Here is a 22,219-nt window from a genome sequence, read left to right on the forward strand (position 1 = left end):
GATTAGCCATTAGTTATGTCACTCCGTCCCCAAAGCTTTATGCTTTATGAAACCTGTTTGTTCCACTTCCTTTCATTTTTAAATCAACTTTGAGACATGATTTACATTCAACATATTGCACTCATATTAAGTATACAGTGATGAGTTTTAAACAATGTATACACCCCTGTAACCACTACCACAATCAAGATAATGAACAATTCCATTACCCCAGACAGTTCCCCTGTACCTCTCTGAAGTCAGTTCCCCACCCCACCCCATCCCTGGCCCACTGAGCTGCTTTCTGTAGCTATAGATTAGATGTGTCTTTTCTAGAGTATCTACAATGGAGTCATATAGTATGTATTCCTTTGTTTCTGGCTTCCTTCAATCCACATAATGTTTTTGAGATTCATCGATGTTGTTGTTTATATAAGCAATTTGTTTCTTTTTATTGATGAGTATTATTCCATTGTATGGATAGACCACAGTTTTCCCAGTCACCAAATGCTGATGGACAGTTGTGTTGTTTCCAATTTAGGTTCATTATAAATAAAGCTGCTATGTAGGATCATTCTTGGACAAGTCCTTTTGTGGGCATACGCAGTAAGACAATTAAGTTCACCAACTCAACCTACAAAAAGTGCTACGTACCTCATTGCTGAATATCAATACGGTTACCTTCAAAGTACTCCCCTTGGGAAGCTATGCACTGATGATACCAGTGCCTAGTCTACCCTTTAAAGCAATTTTGGAACTCTTTTTCTGGAATGGCCATCAGAGCTGTCGTCGTATTACCCTTGATGTCCTGAATGTCATCAAAATGCTTCCTTTCAATATTTCCTTTATCTTCAGGTAAAGAAAGAAGTCATTGGGGGCCAGGTCAGGTAAGTAGAGAGGGTGTTCCAATGCAGTTATTCGTTTACTGGCTAAAAATTCCCTCACAGACAGTGCCATGTGAGCTGGTGCATTGTTGTGATACAAGAGCCATGAGTTGTTGGTGAAAAGTTCAGGTCGTCTAACTTTTTCACACAGCCTTTTCAGCACGTCCAAATAGTAAGCTTTGTTAACTGTTTGTCCAGTTGGTAGAAATTCAAAATGAATAATCCCTCTGATATCAAGAAAGGTTAGCAACATCGTTGAAACAAATTCGTGAACTTAATTATCAGACCTTGTATATTGTTATTTCTCTTATTTCAAAGGAGTGGAATTACTGGTTTCTACAGTGTGTATTTAACTATATAATAGAGATTGTTTAACTATTTTCTAAAGTTAATAACGTAAGTTTACATTCCCACCAGCAACGTGAGAGTTGCTCCATCCTTTCAGCAAAACTTGATACTATTTGTCATTTTTATTTTTGCCATTCCACTGGGTATCTCATTATAGTTTTAATTTGCATTACCCTAATGATTAACGATGGTGACCATCAAAGATATTTACCACCTTTTCATGTACTTGCATGCCACTTATTCTTTGATGAAGTGTCCAAATTTTTTTGCCCAATTTTTAATTAGGTCATTTGTATTCTTGTTATTGGTTTGTAGGAGCTCTTTATATATTTTGAACATCAGACGTTTGTCAGATATGTGTCTAGCAAATATACACTCTAGTCTGTCTGTCTTTCAATTTCTTAATGTTGTCTTTTAAACAGCAAAGGGTTGTTTTTTTTTTATGATGTCTAATTTATCAATTTTTTCTTTTATGAATCTGGTTTTTATGTTTTATCTAAGAAATCTTTGTTTCTCCCACGAACATGAAGATTTTCTCCTATGGCTTCTTCCAGAATTTTATAGTTTTAGCTGTTATGGTTAGGTCTGTGATCCATTTGGAGTCTTTTTTTGTGACTGGTATAGGGTAAGAGGGTAAGAGCTGACGTTCATTATTTTTCATATAGATAACCAGCTGTTTCAGCATAATTTGTTTATAAGATTATCTTTTTCCCATTGAAAAATCCTTGGCACTTTTACTGAAAATCAATTAGCCATGTGAGAATGGGTCTATTTCTGCAGTCACTATCTTCATTTGATCTATATTTCTATTCTTAGGCCAATACCACGCTGTCTGGATTACTGTAGCTGTGTAGTAGACTTCAACTTAGGTGTAATAAATTTTTCCACTCTTCTCCTTTTTCCCCCAAAACGTATTTAGCTCTTTTAGATTTGGGGGGGAGGGGTTGTTATTGTTTTGTTTTGTTTTGTTTTTTAATTTTCCATATGAATTTCAGAATTAGCTTGTCAATATTTAAAAAACACTTTGAAATTTTGGTTTAGTGCTTTAAATATATAGATAACTTCAAGGAAATCAACATGTTAATAGTATTGAATCCTCTAATCTATAAACATGTTGTATCTCTCTGTTAATTTAGGTCTTTTTTAATGTCTCTCAGCAATATTTTATAATTTTCAGCATACCAGATTTTCACATATGTTAAAAAAATTATCGCTATATACTTTTAAATTTTTTATGCTATTTTAAACAGACATGTTTTTGAATTTTAGTTTCCTATTGCTCATTGCTAGTATGGAGAAATACAACAGAATTTTATACAGTAGCTTCGTATTTTACAACTGACTAAATTTACTTATTAGTTCTAATAGTGGTTTGTTTGTTTTTTTCATTTCTCAGGATGGTCTACATGCAAATAAATACACTTTTGCTTTTTTTATTTCTTTTTCTTGCCTTTTCACTCTTGATAGGATGCCCAGTACAATGTCGAATAAAAGTAATAAAAGCTAATATCTTTGCCTTGTTCCCCATCTTATAACAAAAATAGTTTTTTACCAGTAAGATGTTAGCTGTAGATTTTTCATAGACACCCTTCATTAGTTGACTAAGTCCCTTCATTAAAAGTCTTTAAAAAAAAAAATACATAAATGACTGTTGAATTTTGTCAAATGTTTTTCTGCATTAAGTGAAAGAATTGTATGGTTTCTCTCCTTTGTTTTGTTAATTGATTTAATTGATGTTAAAATGGCCTTGCATTCCTAAATTAATATCTACTTGGCCAGCGTGTATTACAGATTTTATGTTCTATTGGATTTGATTTGCTATAATTTTGTTCAGGAGTGTCTATACTTAGGAGGCATAATGGTCTGTATTTTTATTTTCTTGTGACTCTATGTCAAGAGGGTCATCAATTTTTTTTAACTATTCAAAAGACCTGCAGCCCTATTCTGGCATTGCAATAAATGTCCTACAGCCCTCTCTGCAAAGAAACTAAGTGCCCTGAGGTCTTCTGCTTACATCATCACTCCAAAACCTCCTGCCCACACCTGCACTCCAATTCCTTCTTTAGTCCCACAATCATGGTTTGTCTACACTCCAGAGGGTTGTTTCCTGACAGCTTAGAGACCAGAACTCCAGCCTGGGCAAACCAGCAAACTTCTTTGCTGTCCAATGGACTAAAGTATACCTTCTGCAGTGAGATCTGAGCCCCTTCAAATTTTGTCTTTTCTTGAGCTCTTTCTCAGCCCTAGAGTACTATATAGAATTATATCTTTATAGTCACTTTTTATCAGAGTTAATTATTCTTTACATGAAACCCCACCCCATTTAACCCACTGTGTGGTTTCTACTTCCCGACTAGACCCAGACTAATACACTTATAATAAGACATGACCTTTCTGGGGTCCCTATTGAATGCCCCCAAATGTTCACTGAAGACTATTCACTCTTCACTCTGTTTATTAGTCCTGCAAAGACTCTGGGAATTGTTCAGTGTACATCTTTCAGATCGGTGTGTGCCTAGTCTTATACAGTTTTACCCTTTTCATTACGGCTGATAATTCAGCAACAGAAGGACCTTATGCAAATCCCTGGAGGTCTTTCCTTGTGTAATTCTCTCCTCTTTGGTATACCGCTGTCCAAATTCCAGCCCTCCTGAATTCCAATGTCTGTCTCACCTGTGCTTCCTTGCACCACGGTCCAGGAGTACCTCTAGTCAGAAAGCCAGAGTGATTGATTCCAGGGTTCACCTGTTTGTTTACTTTTTCTCAGAGATCACAATCCTCTTGCCCAGTGTTTGAAAGGAGTAGTTTCATATATTTTATCCACTTTTCCGTTGTTCAGGGCAGGAGTATAAGTCCAGTCTAGTTACGCCTTGATGGCCAGAAAAGGAAGTTATTGGCCTCTGATTTTTTCAGGAGCTACTTTTGAACAAATTCCTTCACTTTTTTTTTTTTTTTTTTTTGGTATGTTTTTATTTATTTTGATTGAGTTGGATAGACTTGGTTTTTGTTGTTTTCATCTAAAGAACTCTGGACGATACACATATAGTACCCCAATGAAGCATTTCAGATAAAGCATTTCAGATAAAGCCTAAACAACCTGGGTAAGAGCAAGAATTTTACTGCCTTTATTCTGAATATTATAAGAAATATTCACATAATATGAGATTAAATGGGCTTTTTTGTTTTTGGTAGCTTTACTATTCTGTTAACATAGAATTTATAGTCTACTAAAACTCCAATTATTTTTCATATTCATGATTGAATTTGACTTTTAAAATACTATTTATGCAATTAGTTGGTACTCTCAGAGTAATTTTACAGGACTATTCATTTAGCTCAATGAAATTCCATTTTTTTGTATATGGTCCATTTTAGAATTTGCTGAGATCTTGGTGGAGTTCATTCTTGTCCTAGTGTATTAGCTAATTCAAATCAAGAAATTGGAAATTTGATCAGCAAACCGCAATGCTCTTGAACAAATACTTATTAAACTTGTGTAAGTGGGTAAAAGTCAAAAGCATATTCAAACAAAGACTTTATTTTCCATTTATATTTATTCGCACCTACGTAGTAGGGTCATTCAGCCACTTAAAAAAGTATAACTCTATTACATCCAGCCCACTTTCTTCATCTGAGGCATAAGGATTTTGTGGGGTTTGCTTTTCAATTACCTTGTAAATCCAGAGGTACTCTCATTCTTTCAATTTACCTGTCTGGTAATATTTCTGATAAAGAAAATCAAGTCAGCCTAGCAGTTCTATCTCTTAGCAAACAAGATTGGCTTCTTATACCCATGATTTCCTCTCTGTAATACTTTCAATCATGTCTTTAAATCTATGATTTAAAAACTTGCTTCGTTATAGTAATTTAACTCCCAGAGGCTTATGGGGAAGGCCCCCCCGATGGAGTCTGTGACATGGTTAGTAGGTTCCACATCTCTCTGATATGTTTTGGGCCCTGGCTGCTGATTTCCTATCTGCTCACTGCCCCCCAGTCAGGCAGCTCACAACTCAGTACTCTGGACGAGGCCAAAGAGAGATGGATCTCCTTGATAGCATCCTGCACAGCTGAGGAAGCCACGTGCTCACTCCTATGCTCTTATTTTCCCCAAAGAGGAATCACAGGTGGAAAAGGGCTCCCCTGGCACTAAGCTGTGCCACCCTGAGGGAGGGGTAACACATAAACTGTTCCTCTTACCTGCTCCAGTGTGTACAATCTTGGATTTGTTTTTGCTCTGTTAGTGTGCTAGAATTTCTCTGCTGGACACCTGGACTTCCCAAAAGCTCTCTCATCTGTGGGTGATTGTCCAAGTCAGTGCTCACCAGGGGCTCTTGAACTGCACTGAGAGGGACCAGATTGCTTCACAGGCCACTTTAGGGTCCAAAGCCATGACCGAGATCTGTCTGCCTATTACCTGACGCGTGGGTGGAAAAGAGTCCTCTTGGGTCCTTTGGCCATCTTGTGCCAGATCCCACAGCTCCCACAGTCACTTTTGTCCATGGATTGATGCCAAATTGTTGTTGTTAGAGTGGGGCCGTATGATAAGGGATGTCTTATTGGGCCATCCTGCTTACGTCACTCACTCCAAAATTTTTTTACTGTAAAAAAAATTTACCGCAGTAAGAAGTACATTTTTCATCATGACCAAATTCATATCTTCATATGTATATAATTGGAACAAGTTTCATGAAACACACCGAGATGTCATGTCCTCTGATATTTTCTAGTCTAGTGCTTCTCAGGCTTCAATGTGCATATTTTTTTTTTAAATTAACATTTTGTTAATATGTGACTCTGATTCAGTACCTGGGGCGAGGCCTACATTTTAAAAAACTCCTAAGTGGATGTTTCTGTCTCTCGGGCTGCACTTTGAGTTGCTAAGTTCTATTCTATTTGATTTTATTTAAGTGTTAAATTTATTTGATGACTCTCAAATGTACTTGGACTGTCAGTATGTAAAAGCACTACTGGTATATTTCCTGGTGTAACTATTCTTGGAGAAGCTCTTGAATCAACAACATGTCTATGTAGGATATTCCTGTAAAACACTACCTGTGGGGTGGGATCATGCTTCAATAGGAAAGAGGCCTCATCTTCCTTACACCAAGGCCAGAACATGATAGAAGTGAAGAAATCGATAACTTCCTGACATTGCCTTTTAAAATGTAATATTTGACGCAAGAAATATGTTGATTCCAATTTGGCATAAATCAATCGAAGCATTCTGTATATTGAGGATACTCAGAACTGTGCGTGAAAAGAAAATCACAGAAGATGACCAAAAGGGACTGTGGCAATGATATGAGTATCAGGGAAAAACAGGACAGTTCCTGTGCTGTGATCTCCTTTTGTCTGCAATACCAGTCCTTACCTGTGCCAGTCAAGTTTCTTGTTTTTAAGTAACAAAAGTCAATACTGACTAACCATAAAAATAAAACTGGGGGAAGATACTGAGGTACTCTAAAAGAGATGGGAAGCTATGGGACCAAAGTTGAAAATAAGGAACTCCACTAGAGGACTGGGAAGAAGGAATCAAAGCTGAGGATTCAGAGAAGAAAGAGCCTGGTCCTACTATCCTCACTGAGATGAATGAACTCGAACCACTTCTTTCCTTAGTCCTTACATCACACTCTCAAGATCAAAGTTGTAGGAGAGAGCATCCATTGGCTGAACTTGGGCTTCGTATTCCTTCTTGCCAGTCCTGGGACCACAGGAACTTTCTGGTCCTTCACATTTCCATAGAGGAGCAGGTGCCTGATATAGCATCCCTCTAGGAGCATGGAAAAGTGGTATTTGACACAGACTATTTACTACTATTTCAAATTTTACTCTAAACTATAACAGAAAAATGAGGCAGTAGTTATTAAGAGATGTAGGATCAAAAGAGAGTTTTCTGGGGTGAGCGGAATTACTATGTTTTTGCATCTTCTTGGGAATGACCCAATAGACCAGTAGGGTGGGAAAGTGACTCACTGTCACTTCTAGCACTATTTCTGAGAGTTTCTGGATATTTTAGCCACCATCCATAGCCAGAACCCTATCTTGCAAAATTAAAATTCTACCCCCATTAAAGACTAACTCTCCCCTCCCTTCTAGCCCTTGGCAACCACGTTAATTTCTCTCACTATGAATGTGACTACTCCATGTACCTCACGTAAGCAGAATCATACAGCATTTGTGTTTTGGTGACTGGCTTATTTCACTTAGCATAATGTCATCCAGATTCATTCATGTTATAGAATGTGTCATGATTTCCTTCCTCTTTTAAGGCTGAGTAATATTATATTGTATCTATACACCATATTTTGTTAACCATTCATCTGTAGACAGGCACTGGATTGCTTCCACCTTTTGGGTCTTGTGAATAATGCTGCTAGGAACATAGGTATATAAATATCTTTTAGAGATATTCCAGTTGTTGGGGATAAATACCCCAAAGTGGAAATACCCCAAAATGGTAAATTTTATTTTTAATTTTTCTAAGAACAATCATACTTTTTTCCACGTAACTGCACCACTTTACATTGCAACCAACAGTGCACAAGTGCTCCAATTTCTTCACATCCTGCTGACATTTGTTATTTTCCTTTTTTTTAAACAGTGGCCATATAAATATGTGTGAGATGGTGTCTCATTGTGGTTTTAATTTGCATTTCCCTAATGATCAGTGATGGTGAGCACTTTTTCATAAGTTGTTGCTCATTTGTTGTATATCTTCTTTGGAGGAATGTCAAGCACTTATCCATTTTTTAAGTGGATTGTTTTTATTTTTAAGTTGTAGGTGTCCTTTTTTTTGGTCTTTTTTTAAATTAAAATTTATTGGGGTGACAATGGTCAAAACTACATAGGTTTCAAGTGTCAAATTCTATAATACATCGTCTGTATATTGCATTATGTGTTCACCACCCAGAGTCAGTTCGTAGGAGTTCTTTATATATTCTGCTGTCCTCTTGTCACTCACTCCAGACACATTGATACACTTTCCTTTCCTCAGAAACACCAGACATGTTTCCCCCAAAGGGCCCTTGTTAGTCCCTCTGCCAGGAATGTGTGCTTTGCTCCCTTATCTCCTTCACGTCTGACTCAAACCATATCTTCTCAGTGAGGCTTCCTATAAGCTATGGTAACTCATCCCTGCTCCCACAGAAACCTAATCCCCTTACAAATGCTCTACTTTTCCTTTTTTTTTTTTTTTTACATTGCTTTTCACCTTCTAATATCCTATATAATTTACTTATTCTGTATGTGTACTGTTTGATATCTGTCTTCTTCCCGCTATAATATAAGCTTCTCAAGGTCAGGGATCTTTGCCTATTTTGTTTACTGATATATTTCAAGCACCAAGTGGTATCCTTGTATACAGTGATTTCTCAAAAATAGTGAATACATTTTAAGTAAAACTTTTATAATTCAGCTGAGGACTTTTCATTTTCCAATTGGAAATTATCTTTTCTCAGTAGAAAATTATGTTAAGAGCAGAGGCTACTGAACATGAATTTCTTAATTCATTTAGTACATTTGCCCAAACCACCGAGTTGTACAAATATGGTTCTCAGTAGATTCATTCTTATCTCTCAGACTAGAATAATTGTCTCACTGATGCTATAAAAGTAAAGAAAGGGAGGAAGAGATGCAGATAAAGAATTAATTAATCAAGACTGTGACTTTTCTGAAAACCCAGGGAATTTTTATCAGCCTTCTTTGTCATTTACCTAACATTACTCTCTGGAATATTAATATTATACCCTGAGATTTTCAGCTTGATATGGCCATGATGTATTCACACAAGTGAAGAGCAACTGTCCTAAAAGAGTCTTTCCTTACACTTGTTGTACATTAATTCATTTTGGAGCCTTCACATTCAGGAATGTAATCCACGAGAAAACAACAAAAGATGGTTTTACTAAAATGCAGTGCTATGAAGACTTTTTCATAATACATTAAGAGGATAGTTCTGTTTATATGGCATACTGGGATAAACAAGGGACAAGGAGCCCTTGGCGAGGCTTCTCTGGTTACTCAGCCCCGCTCAGCCACTCCTGGCCATCCCTAGGGTCGGTTGACCCACTAGTTGAGAAGCTCTGCTAGATTAGATGATGTCATAGGAAGTTAATTCTTATCAATTGGAGGGTGAAACCAATCCTCTGTGACAAACATGGTTTGCAATTTCAAATTGCTTTCTTCACCAAATATTCCTACATAGTCTCCTCTTAATATTTCAACTTAACAATGATTTGAATTTTTAAAATAAACATTTGAATATTGTAGGAAAGATCCTCACCCTTTCTGTTGGATTTGTCTGTTGTCATCCAGCTTTAAAAATTATTCTATCTCTTCCTTATATTGCAGAGATTGGAAGCCTGAGGAGTATATTTCTTTGACACCCTGGCCAGCAGAGCTCTGGATGCATTTTTCGACTCCATCTTACAGGTAAATTCATGTGCTACTTGAAAGGCAGAGGGAAAAGCCGAAGTCATTTTTCTTCTTTCTCTGGCAGCAGTAGAAGGCATTAGCGTAGGCCTCCCAAGTGTGAGCTTTGGGAGGGGCTTCCATTGCCCCTGCCATTCCACCCACCATGGAGCTATAAAGTACCAGGAGATGAACAGCAGTTTCCTGCACGTTCCTGACTCTGGCAAACAGAGACTCCCTAATTTTCTGGGGTGATGCTTGTCAAGGTGAATGTTGGTTCCCTACCTCGCTTCCTTCAGCCCCTGTAATGGCTCTGTACGTATCTGAGTCCATGTAGCAAAGCCTCTGCTTGATAGTGCTTCTATGTTCTTATCTGTGCCGTGAATTAACACTCTTCTTAGGAAGCAGACATAGAAACTCTACCTTTTGATATAAGACATATATCAAACATACAACTTAAATTTTCATTTTATGGTGACAGATATGCTAATACTCTCCAAATGTCTTTCCTATCTGTGTAAAGGAATTTAATGGCTAGCTTAGGGCTTGCCTGGTCACATCTCAACAGACTACCAGTCTTTCAATTTCCTGTCAAACTACTAACAAAAACAATGGTTTCTGTCCTAGTTATTTTTTAGGCAAGAGTAAATTAAAGAATATCGGGCTTATAATGTTCTGTTTCTGAACTACCCAAAACACATGACCGTAAAATTAAAGGAATGTGTATCCTTAAATGAAAATTAGGGGCTCTTTCTAGAAAAAAAATGGTGAGTGAATTTAGAGAAACAAATAGCAAATCTTCACTAGCATCTGACTACCTAAAAATAAAAGTAATCTTTATTTTGCACATTACACCAAAACAAATTTCAAATAGATAAAAGATTTAAGTGTTAGAAGAAATGACCCATTGAGAAGATATTTGCCATTGATGTATCTGATGAGGGGTTAATATCCAAAATGTATAAACAACTGATACAACTTAACACACACACCAAAAAAAAAAACAAACAAAAAAAAAACCCTGATTAAAAAATGAGCAGAAGACCTGAACAGACATTTCTCCAAAGAGGACATAGAAATGGCCAACAGACACATTAAAAGATGCTCAATGTCACTAATCATCAGAGAAATGTAAATTAAAACCACAATGAGATATCACCTCATACCTGTCAGAATGGCTATCATCAATAAGTCAACAAACTACATACAAGTGTTGGTGAGGATGTGGAGAAAAGGGAACCCCCGTGTACTGCTGGTGGGATTGCAAATTGGTGCAGCCCCTATGGAAAACAGTACAGAGGTTCCTCAAAAGGTTAAAAATATAATATCATATGACCCAGCAATCCCACTTCTGGCTATTTATTCGAAGAAATCCAAAACACTAATTCAAAAAGATATCTGCACCCCTATGTTCACTACAGCACTACTTACAATAGCCAAGATATGGAAGCAACCTAAGTGCCCATCAACAGACGACTAGATAAAAAAGAAGTGGTAAATATATACAATGGAATATTACTTGACCATACAAAAGAATGATGGTTAACAGATTGGAAAGGGATTGAGGGGCTGGGTGAAAAAGGTGAATGGATTAATAAGTACAAATTGACAATTATAAAATAGTAACAGGGATGTAAAATACAGCATAAAGAATATAATCAATAATATTGTGATAACTATGTATAGTGTAAGGTGGGTACTAGACTTTTTGGGGGAATCGCTTCATAAGTCATATAAATGTCTAACCACTAGCTGTATACCTGAAACTAATATAATATTAAATGTCAACTGTAATTGAAAATTTTTTAAAAAAATTTAGAAAAGAAATGATCCAGAAGATACTAGACAATAATCTCAGTGACTATTTTTAAAATTTGTGTGTAAGAAAACATTTTCTAAGTGTGACACCAAAGTAAAAAAAGAAAAAAACTATTGAAAAAAAGTCTTTCAAATATATTTTCATTTTTGAAGTTTTAAAATACATCAAAATTAGAAACAGTAGTACCCAGCACCTAGAGTTAACAATTATTTACATTGTGCCATAGTTGCTTCATCCCTCTCTCTATTTTTTATTGTATTATTCCAAAGTAAATGGAAAATATCAAGATATTTCACTTCTAAATGCTTCAGCACAGATCTCCAAAAAGTTGGAATGTACTCTTACAAAACCACATTATCTTTATCACACCTAATAAAATTGACAATAATTGCACAATATTATCTACTCTCTAGTCCATTATCAAATTTCTTCATTGAAATGCACACACAAATTTAACTGTTTCTGTTTATACCAGTATCAAACATTATATTTGGTTGTCATCTCTTATGCCTTTTAAAATCTAGAACAATACCTTCTACCACCACTTTTTTTTTTTTCCCATGATAATGACTTTTCTAAGAGCTCAGATCATTTTTCTTATAGAAAATACCATATTCTGGACTATTTCTTCATGGGGTTTAACATGAATCACTTAACATGATTTAGCATTGCTAGATTCCATTCCGAAGAAAAAGGAAAGAATTGAGACAGACATTCAGAGCCGTCCAGTAGAACTTCACAATGATGGAAATGTGCTATGTCTATGCCATTCCTCATGGTAGCCATTGGTTGCATGGCTATTCAGCACTCAAAGTATAACTAATGTCACTGAGGAACTGAATTTAATTTAATTTTTATTAAAGTTTTAAGTTTAAATAGCCACGTGTGGCTAGGGCCTACTGAATCACTTGTGCAACATGAAAGTAGATATAAAGTGCCTACATTCTGCCTGTATATACGTATTAGGTAATTGATAAATGTTGGCCTTCCTCTCTTTCAAATATATTTTTTAAAAGCATGTTATGCAATACATTATCATATAGATTCAAATGAATATGTATGTTTGATCGTATAGTGTGATGCACCAATTATTATAGTTATCTGCTTATACCCATGATCCACACGGGAAAAAAAAAATCTCAGAAATAGTCCGGTCATTCTGCTGTCTGTGTCTGCATCTTTAACATTTATACATAAGGCTTAAGAGTTAGAATTCACATTTTCTGAACTGGCTGGCCCTGCACGTTTACTTTACATTCAAATGGCTTATAGTGTGTGGTTAGGATTACATAGACCAAACCAGGACAATGAGGTTCAACCCTGGGACTTGTTTATCCAACTAAGAAAGAGGACCTCTTTTGCCATTGGATTGAGGCTGGAGCTCCTGAGTGCCTGCCTGAGAGTGAGTACAACACAGAGAAAAGTGGAACAGAGACATACAGACAAAAAGTTCCACTTGGCCCCTGCGTCCAGCCACACTGGATAGTGCTGAATGAGGAGGATCCTCTCTATATTTCTGTTTTACAAGCCAGTTCCTTGTTTTCCCAAACGCTAATTTGAATTGTGTTTCCTTCTGTCTTTTGTACCTGAAAGGGTGCTATCAAAATGAAACAACCAAAAGAGCATAGAATTTGGAATCAGACAAACTAGATTCTAATATATCTCTGATCCAGTTTGCACATCTAGGGATAATGATGCCTTCCTTTTAGGCCTGCCACGAGGACTAGATGAGATAGTATGCTCTGCATGTAAGCGACACTCTGAATATGCCAGCTCCCTTTTTAAATTGCCCCTGGGAGCTGTGCTGCTATCATACCCTTGAGTGTGCGCGCAGTGCTTTCCTTTTCTATTGCTCATTAAAAATTTCTCCATTTATACTGTATGTAATGTGAGGTCATCTGGACCTAAATTTAAAACGGAGAGAGGCATTTCATACAATTGGCAATGGAATGTTCCCCATCTAGTTTCATAAGAGAATCAGTTAAAGGGGCAACAATATTCGTCTTTGGGGCATACTGAGGAAAAATGATGGCTGTGAATTTGTGTTGCTCTTCAGTCTGTTCTGTTTGGGTTTGTATCGGGAATATAACAGGTATTTGATCTTGTGCAGGTCTGTTCACAGGGTGCCGTCTCTTTTGCCTTCGTTAATGTGATCTCCTCTGCTGGCACTGAACATTTACCTGCCTTTTATGATCATACTGGATTTAAATTAAGTAGCTTGATATTCAGACAGAATATAATTAGCTAAATATTTACAGGATTACCTAGGCTAAAATTTGACACAGTAAAATACGGCAAGCATGTTTATGCCCATCCAAATCCCTGCATTAATAAATGTGATCAGATTGTACAATTCAAATGCATTTTCAAGAAAATATCCCTGGCATAGAGGATTAGAAAAATGTTTGAGCTCAATTTAGAATTCAGGAAAAGCAATCCTACAGCTTTCTTTCCATTATTATTTTTCACTTCGACCAAGCTCTTAAACTGAATAAATTAAAGTCTCCAAGATATTTAAATGGTTCAGTCTATATGTTTTATTATAAAATACAGTTGTAAAATCATCTCCAAATTATCCCGAATACCTGCATAGTCATAACTGGAAATCTGCACCAAAGGCATCAATGTCTTCCTTACCTATTAATCTGAGCTCCTTATCTATAATTATTCATTTCCCCCTTAAGAATCTCTCTCCTTTCCCCAAAGTGTCTGAAGTATTACATCAATTAGGAAACCATATTTCCAGCCTGTCAGGCAAAATGCCACTTTCTATTGTCTAATAATCTATCTGAAATAATGCCTCATACCTTTAAGATTTCCTTTCATTCTTTTAAAAAGCTTATCAAGTATGTTTCAAATTGTTTCAAAACTAAGAAAAGCAATACGCTGTATCTTTTAAAGGTAGACAACACCTAGTACCACATGTATTTCTTAAAGTTGTAGGATTTTTTACTGTTCTACTTTTGTCTTAGCATGGCTTTTGTTAGTGTCAGCAAATACTATAAGAATTTGCCCCACCCCATACCCACCTCATCTCTATTTCCACCCCATCAGCAGCATGACCATAAGTGGCAGGATAAAACTTCAAAGTTTTAATCCAAAATTTTCCCCGTCTCTATCAAGGCCCTGCTTGTTAGTCCAGGCAGTTTGGCTTGAGGACCCAACCTAGGAGAAGAAAAAGATAGAGCTAGAGAAAAAAGTAATGTAAAACAGACATATCTGGAAAGATATATGACAGACTTTTTCTTAGATTCGATTTTGAAATTCTCTAGACTGAGAGAGGGAAGAACAGGAAAGAGAGAAATAGAATAATGTGAGTTGGGGCCCTATATCCTGTATTCTTTTAAAGATTTGAGGGTGATAAAATGATTCTAGGTTTAGGGTCTTTGAATAAAATGAGACTTGTGGCCTGCTTTCTGTCTAGACACTAAAGAGTCAGCAAACCTCCACAGAAGAATAATGTTTACTTTAGTTGTTTGACAAACAAGACCGGTTGCCATCCTTCTGAGCTCTCCCTTGTATCACAGAGGACAGAAGTCTGGAAACTACATTTCCCAATCTCCTTTGCCAGGCAGGTTTCAGTTGAGGACCTGCCAGTGGAAAGGACTTGAACAGATTAAAATGAAATGCTAGAACAATTGGATTGTCACATGCAAAAGAATGAAGTTGGACCCCTAACTCATACCATATATAAATATTAACTCAAAATGAATCTGGGACCTAAATCTTTGAACTAAAACTATAAAATTTTTAGAATACATAGAGGTAAATCTTCATAAGCTCAGATTTTGCAATGGATTCTTAAGATATGACACCAAAAGCACAGGCAGCAAAAGAAAAAGAAAAACAAAACAACTTATATGCACCAAAGGACATTATCAAAAAGTGAAAAGACACACCACAATATGGGAGAAAATATTTGCAAATCATATCTCTGATAAGGGACTTTTATTTAGACTATATTAAGAACTATTACAACCAGTTGAATTCATATCCTGTCGACATAATCCATTACTGAGGAAACCAGACAAAGGCTGCAAATATGATTTCTATTTCCCCATGAGCCATCTGAATGCCAAGAAACATTAACACAGGTCATTTACACAGACAGGCTTTATCAGTTTTATTCACGAACGGTGGATATAAATCATAAATAGACACAGACGGGAAAGGAATATACTGAAGCGATTAGAGAAAATCGGCACATTTGGGAATTAGAATTCTGAGAGGAAGTAAAGCATGGAGGTGAAGTACAAGGCTTCAAAGGCCAGACTGGCCGGGATGGCATCCTGGCCCTACTGCTCACCACCTGTGTGACTTTGAACAAGTTACCCTTTCAGTATCTGCTTCCACACCTATCACATGTGGAATCACAGAACTCATCTTACATGGTGGTGTAAGCACTGAGTTGCTACACGTGCAATGTCAGGCACACAGCAAGCTCTCAGTGGTGTAATGATGGTGATATTTCTAGTAAAGGACCACCAAGCTCCATGTGCTAATTAAAGGAAGATCCTAAATCTCTATAAAAAATAGGGTCTGGAATTTGGACCCTGTTCGAAATATAATATGGTAAAATGTCAACGTGTTTGCATAAAATCACTAATGTCGTTATCTAATGAGAACTGCTTCGGGCAGAAGAGTTTGATTTTAACAATCAGATGACAAATGTTAACATTTCCAAAATAATAAACAGTAATCTGAATGATGAAATGTGTCCAATGCCGTTTCCCACTGAGGACTTTATTACCTGCTGTTCATTAGTGATAAATATGTGACCTGTGTCTGGCGTGTAAGTGTATATATAATATTGACACTCGCACAGAAAGATCTAAATCACAAATAGAGAAAGGCCTGCTCAGAAATCTAGTCAAGGATCTAGTCTAGTCTTAGGATCAGTCCTTAAATCTTACAATTGCAACTGGGTTTTAAATTTTCAAAGATATTTTTCTGATTAGGAAACTCAGCTGCAGTACCGTTACCCACCATCTTGTATATGTATATCATGGGTGCGGTGGTGGTGGTCATGGCAGACCTAGGAGTTCTCCCTGCTTTTATCCCACTATTCTTTTGTGGAAAAAGAACTTGCCTTTCCCTATAGAATTTTCACTGTTAGTTGTTTGTAGATTAATACAATTACCCAATTTTTAATATACTCTTTTTTCCTTTAAGTAAAATAATTACATTATCAAAAAGAACAAAGGCGTAATCCTTAACTTTGTATTTTTATGATGTGAGTTTTTCCTAAAATGCATAACCATTGTGAAAATCACTTTTTTCCTACAAGTGATACAGAAAAATATTTCAATTTCTAAAAGTTAAAAGTGACTTGAATTGTTATTATTTGGGCTAAGAAGAGAGGAATCAATGGACCTACATAAAAATTTTAGAATGGAGAAAAGAAAAGAAAATTTAAATAAATAATAAAATATTTACTTTGGTACCATATTATAGCTAGTTCAGGAGAAGACAGGGCAGGGTGGAAACATCTAGAGAAAACGGAACTAGAGGAAGGGAGCAGGGAGAAGTGGATGGAGGAGGGCAAAGGAACAAAGGGGGACAGAAATCCAATATCCAATATTGCTGGCCCTCGGGTGCCCCAATCTCACCCTGCCCAGAGCTCAGGGTTACTTCCCAACCCCCACCCTTTCCACCACTCTGAGGTGGTGGAAACAGCTTCCCTAAACAGCTTGCTCTGGGCTTTCTCTTGCCCCAAATCCAGACTTCAAGTATTATGTCGAACTGTCTACCTGCTCATACCCCAAACATACACAATATGTTTTCTTCTTTTTCTTCTTCTTTGACTGTTATTTTTCAACTGATTCCTTCCATTTGTCAAGTTAAACAACTTCTATCACAGGCATAAATTTTACAGTCACAAAACCCAGAGGTACAAACATAAAACTTCCTTTATTTACCCAAAACTGATTTAGCTTCCAAGCCCCGATTCCCATAGATGAAAAAAATACCTAACTTTGACAATTTAAGAAAAACTTGGGTATATGTAGGACCTCTTTTTCCCCCTCAGTTTCTTTGGGTAAATACGAGGTCCATACAAAACTCACCCTTTTTTATATTTCCTCCTGTTCATTCCATTAATCCTCTAAATTCGGGGGTAGGAGGTAATAATTATAATGGTGGAGTAGCTCATGCTGCAGAGACACGGGAGCTCGATCTAGAAAAGAAGATACTGAAATAATCATGTAATGGCCAATCACAATACAGGTGAGTTTCCTGAAAAGGTTATGGTAGTACAGAGTGAATATAAAGAGGCATGCAGACAGAAGCATACACTCAGCCACAATGGGCCAGAGAAAGCCTCTGAGAGGAAGAGATGTTTATGTTTTATCGTCAAGGGTGAGTAGGAGCTAGTCCATTTAAGAAGGTGGAGAAGGAAGTCTCAGGCACGGAATCATGGGAGAATGTGACTTGTTTGGGAAATGCAAGCAGCTCTGTGTAGCTAGAGCACAGGATTGCTCAGAAGAGTGGCTGGGAGATGAGTCTAGACAGGTGAAAAGACTGTATATCAAGCCATGGGACTGGGATGGTATTCTCTAGGCCAGGAGTCTGCAAACTGTACTTGAAGTCCAGATGGGTCTGCTGCCTGGTTTTGTAAATAAAGATTTATAAGACACAGCCATGCTCATTTGTTTACATATCACCTATGGCTACTTACAAGCTACCATATCAGAGTCAAGTAGTTACAACAAAGACTGTATGGCTGCCAAAGCCTAACATATTTCCTATCCAGCCCTTTACATAAAATGTTTGCTGACCCTGCTCTAGTTCCCTTAAATAATAAATGTATCCTCTCTAAAAGAAAAGGTTCTCGTAGACCTGGAGTGCCTCAGGGATATTGTTAATATTAATACATTGCTATTTAGGTTTGTATAAACCTAAAACTAGGTACAAACAGTTTATGATTATAGCTCTCATGCAACTATAAAAACTTGCATATTAAATTTAAACTAACAAAATCAGAACACTCATTAATGGCCTTAATTCAATGTGACAGATGATGTCATTTGTATGGAAACATACAACTACTTTTAACATGAGACTGACCACCCAGTACATGTTCTTTTGAATTCAGTCTCTTGGGTCATGGTTTTACTTATTTGGATGAGGATAAAACCTTTATTAATATAACTAAAGAGTGACTCATTGAACTTTACCCATCTCAAATGCCTCATTTTGGGGTACAAATTCCTCTGTTTTCTTTTCTGTGTAGGCTATTGATAATTATAGTAACACCCACTGGTACAATAAAAACACAAATGCACATGTAGGCACTGAAATCAATTGTCAGCACCCAGTTCTAAGGCAGCCATTCAGGTGATCCAGTGGCTCATATTTTTAAAAGGTCTGGACAAATTCACAAGGATTTAAAAACATATCACGAAGAGCTGTGTATCCTGGATTACACACAAAGCTACTGAAGAAATTTAACAGCTATGTATTGTGGCAACAAGGTAACTGAAAGCAGCGGGTCCAAAATAGGTGAACCCAAGAGGTGGCAATGGATTAGAGAGAAGAGGACACATATGACAATATTCAGTATACATCAAATGGTTGGGTTGTGGGGAGGAGGGAATGTGAGGGCGGACTCAGGAATGACTCCCAGGTTTCTGGCATCAGCATGTACACTCATTGAGGTGAGTAACACAGAAGAGGTAAAAGTTTGGGAGGAAAAGACCATAAATTTCCTTGGGCATGTGAAATGAAGGCACCCTTGAGACTACGTCTTTATCCTGAATGAAGTTAAGTATATCAGACTGCACAATCATGAGTAAAAACTGGCTCAGAGATTAAGATTTGGGAGCTGGAAATAAGTGGTTGTTGAAGTATTTATATAGATGAGATGGTGCATGTAGGGAAATAGAAAGTGAAAGAAGAGGAAAGCAGTAAAAGATGCTTCATAAAGAACTGGCCATTAGCGGCGGCTGTATAAATAACTACACATATGCATCCACAAATACAATCAATTCAGGACAATCTATGTTAATGGAGGTAAATTGTAATATGCATAATATGAAATACCAATACAAAAATCACTTATATGCACAGAAGAGAGAAGAATTTGCAGACGATTTACTTACGTTTGCTAAAACTTGGTTCAGAGATAGGCACGTGACCCAGTTATTCCAACTAGATAAAGAAAGGTTTGCCAGAGATTTCTGAGAAATTCTTCTTCGTTCTTAAGGAAGAAGCCTGAAAAGCCAATTAGATATAAAAGAGTAGGCCCTAATTCCTGCAGGCAGCTATCATACAACAAAATAGGAGCATGCTTTAGAATGAAGATGACAGGCAGAAGGCAGGACAAAGAGACAGAGAGAACCTGAAGCTTTAATTGCATTTTTAGACTGTTGGATCAACACACCCTGAAGCTCACTTCACCTTGTTATATGAGCTAATAACTTGCCTTGAGGCAGTTGGAGATAAGTTTCCTGTTACAGCTGGAAGCATCTTAATTTATGCCCTGAGCCTCGAAGTGGCAGCCTATCTATGCAGAGAGGGCTTGAGATAACTCCCCAGTTTCCCACATCCCCAGAGTGCCATGAGATATCATCCAAAATTACCTCTAAACCCTGGACAATTTAACTCAGTGTAGGTGGGCAGTGGACCTGGGAGGGAGGGTTGAGCGGGGGAGGGGGTTTGCAGCCATGATGAGGGGACACAGCAGCAAGAACCACACAAAACCAGAGATGATGTAGGAATGAGGACACCACAACTGAAGGGTAATGACAACCAGGACACAGATGAGCTCCTACATGACAGCAAATGCCACATAGGACAGATGATCACCTGGGGCCACAGCCTCCCCACCTGACACTTCAGTGCAACTAAGGCCTCTCTCCTCATGCCTTAAACCTCTCATAAGAGGAGGAAAAATTGACTGGGTAAATTTTCTACCATCAAATAGAATGGAAGATCAAAATAAAGGTTTAAAGATTGTTGGATCATAGAAAAAAAGAAACAAGTTATGGACTGAGAAAATCATAACCCTAGAAGTATATATCCCAATGACGCAGACTCATGCTTTGGCCAGTGGGTGGCAAGGATGGCATGATTGTCTTGACTCTCAACCCCACCCCATGTTTATCAGTCTTGCCATCATGGATGGTCACAATCACCCACTTCTGCTACTTGTTCTCATGTGGAATTGTTCAGAGTTCAGACTCAAATAATCTCACAAATGGAATTTACATAGCAATGGGCTCCTGAGTGCAATCCTGATCAGCGGGCTTACTATACATCTGTGACCCTTCAGCCACTCTCCACTGACTCTAACCACCATTGCCTTCTTAATAAAAAAAAAAAAAAAAAAGGATCTGTAATTAGGTAAGAAAAACTCAGGTAAATGCTCATAAATTCTGTCCTGCAGCCCTATACCTTTTTCCTTACGTGTCTTCTAAAGTCATATTGTTCCAAATCTGAAACAAACAATGAAATTTAAATAATTACTGATGAATAATATGCAACCCAAAGTTCATCTAACTTGGAACATGAAAGTACTTACAACTTTTTTCTCTGATTAATTTTGTAGAATATAAATGGCACCGTGCTTGAAAACAACTTTTATCATCTTGTGATTTCTTATTTCTTAAATTTCTTCTTCCTCATTTATGTCCCAATCCCTTAAAACCAATCCAATTTGCTCAACGTTGTCTTTCCCCAAGGAGAGACCACTGATGTTAACACAAATGTTATTTGCTCTCTATGCTGAGATTAAGAAAAAAATTTCCATTTTCATTCCAGAGGAAAGAGAATTCACTGTGCAAAGCAAGAATACTGAACACAATTGGAAAAGTAAAGTTAATTATCAGATTGATGGCTCTATCTCATTCCTGTTATCATCCTACTATTAAAAAAATTAAACCCACAGACTCACAGGAAGTAATTTCACCTTTATATTTCACCACTATGCTGAAGGTACTCTTTAGTTGATCATTTGATTGAAAACTGCTACTGGAGTAGTAGAAACAGATCTTAATTTTTTAAGTGCTTTATGTATAGTAATTTATTTCATCTTCACAACTGTTACATATAGGTGGCATAATGGTCCCGATTTTACACATAAGGAAACTAAGGCACAGAGAGTTCAAGTAATTTGCCCAAGAATGCACAGCTATTATTTGGGCTGGCTTGAAAGTCAATGCTTTTAACTGAATCCCAGTATACATACTCCTGTTTCTAAATTCTATTTCAGTCATATTAATCAATTACTCTGTCTATACCTGCACCAACCCTATATTTTACAATTATATTTTCAAATATGTTTTAATTTCTGAAAGAGGAGTTTCTCCCATTTTTTCCTTCTCAGAACTTCCCAGGTGATTACTTGTTATTTTCTTTATCCTTTGACCTATAGAATCAGCTTGTAAACATCATAAATAATTATTATATTTCTATATTAACTTGGGAAGGATTAATATCTCAAAAATATTTTCTACTTAGGAAAGGACTATGTATCTGCCATTGATGGATCTTCTTTCATCTGTTCTCTATAGTTTTGAAACTTTAACATATGAATCTTATACTTGTTAGTCATTTTATAGTTTTTGTTGTTGTTGAGAATAGGTTCCCTTTACTCTGTTTCATTCCTTAATATATTGCTGATAATATATAGGAAAGCATTGATTTTTTCTATTCAAATTTTGTTTCAAATGTCATACTGAACTCTTCATTGATTCTAATAATTTGTTCTTGCATTTTCAAGACAATATTTTTTTGAAAAGAACTATACTTCTGTCTTTTTAAATAATATTTATGTATCACG

Source organism: Rhinolophus sinicus, linkage group LG03, assembly GCF_036562045.2.
Source record: "Rhinolophus sinicus isolate RSC01 linkage group LG03, ASM3656204v1, whole genome shotgun sequence".
Classification (NCBI taxonomy): Eukaryota; Metazoa; Chordata; class Mammalia; order Chiroptera; family Rhinolophidae; genus Rhinolophus; species Rhinolophus sinicus.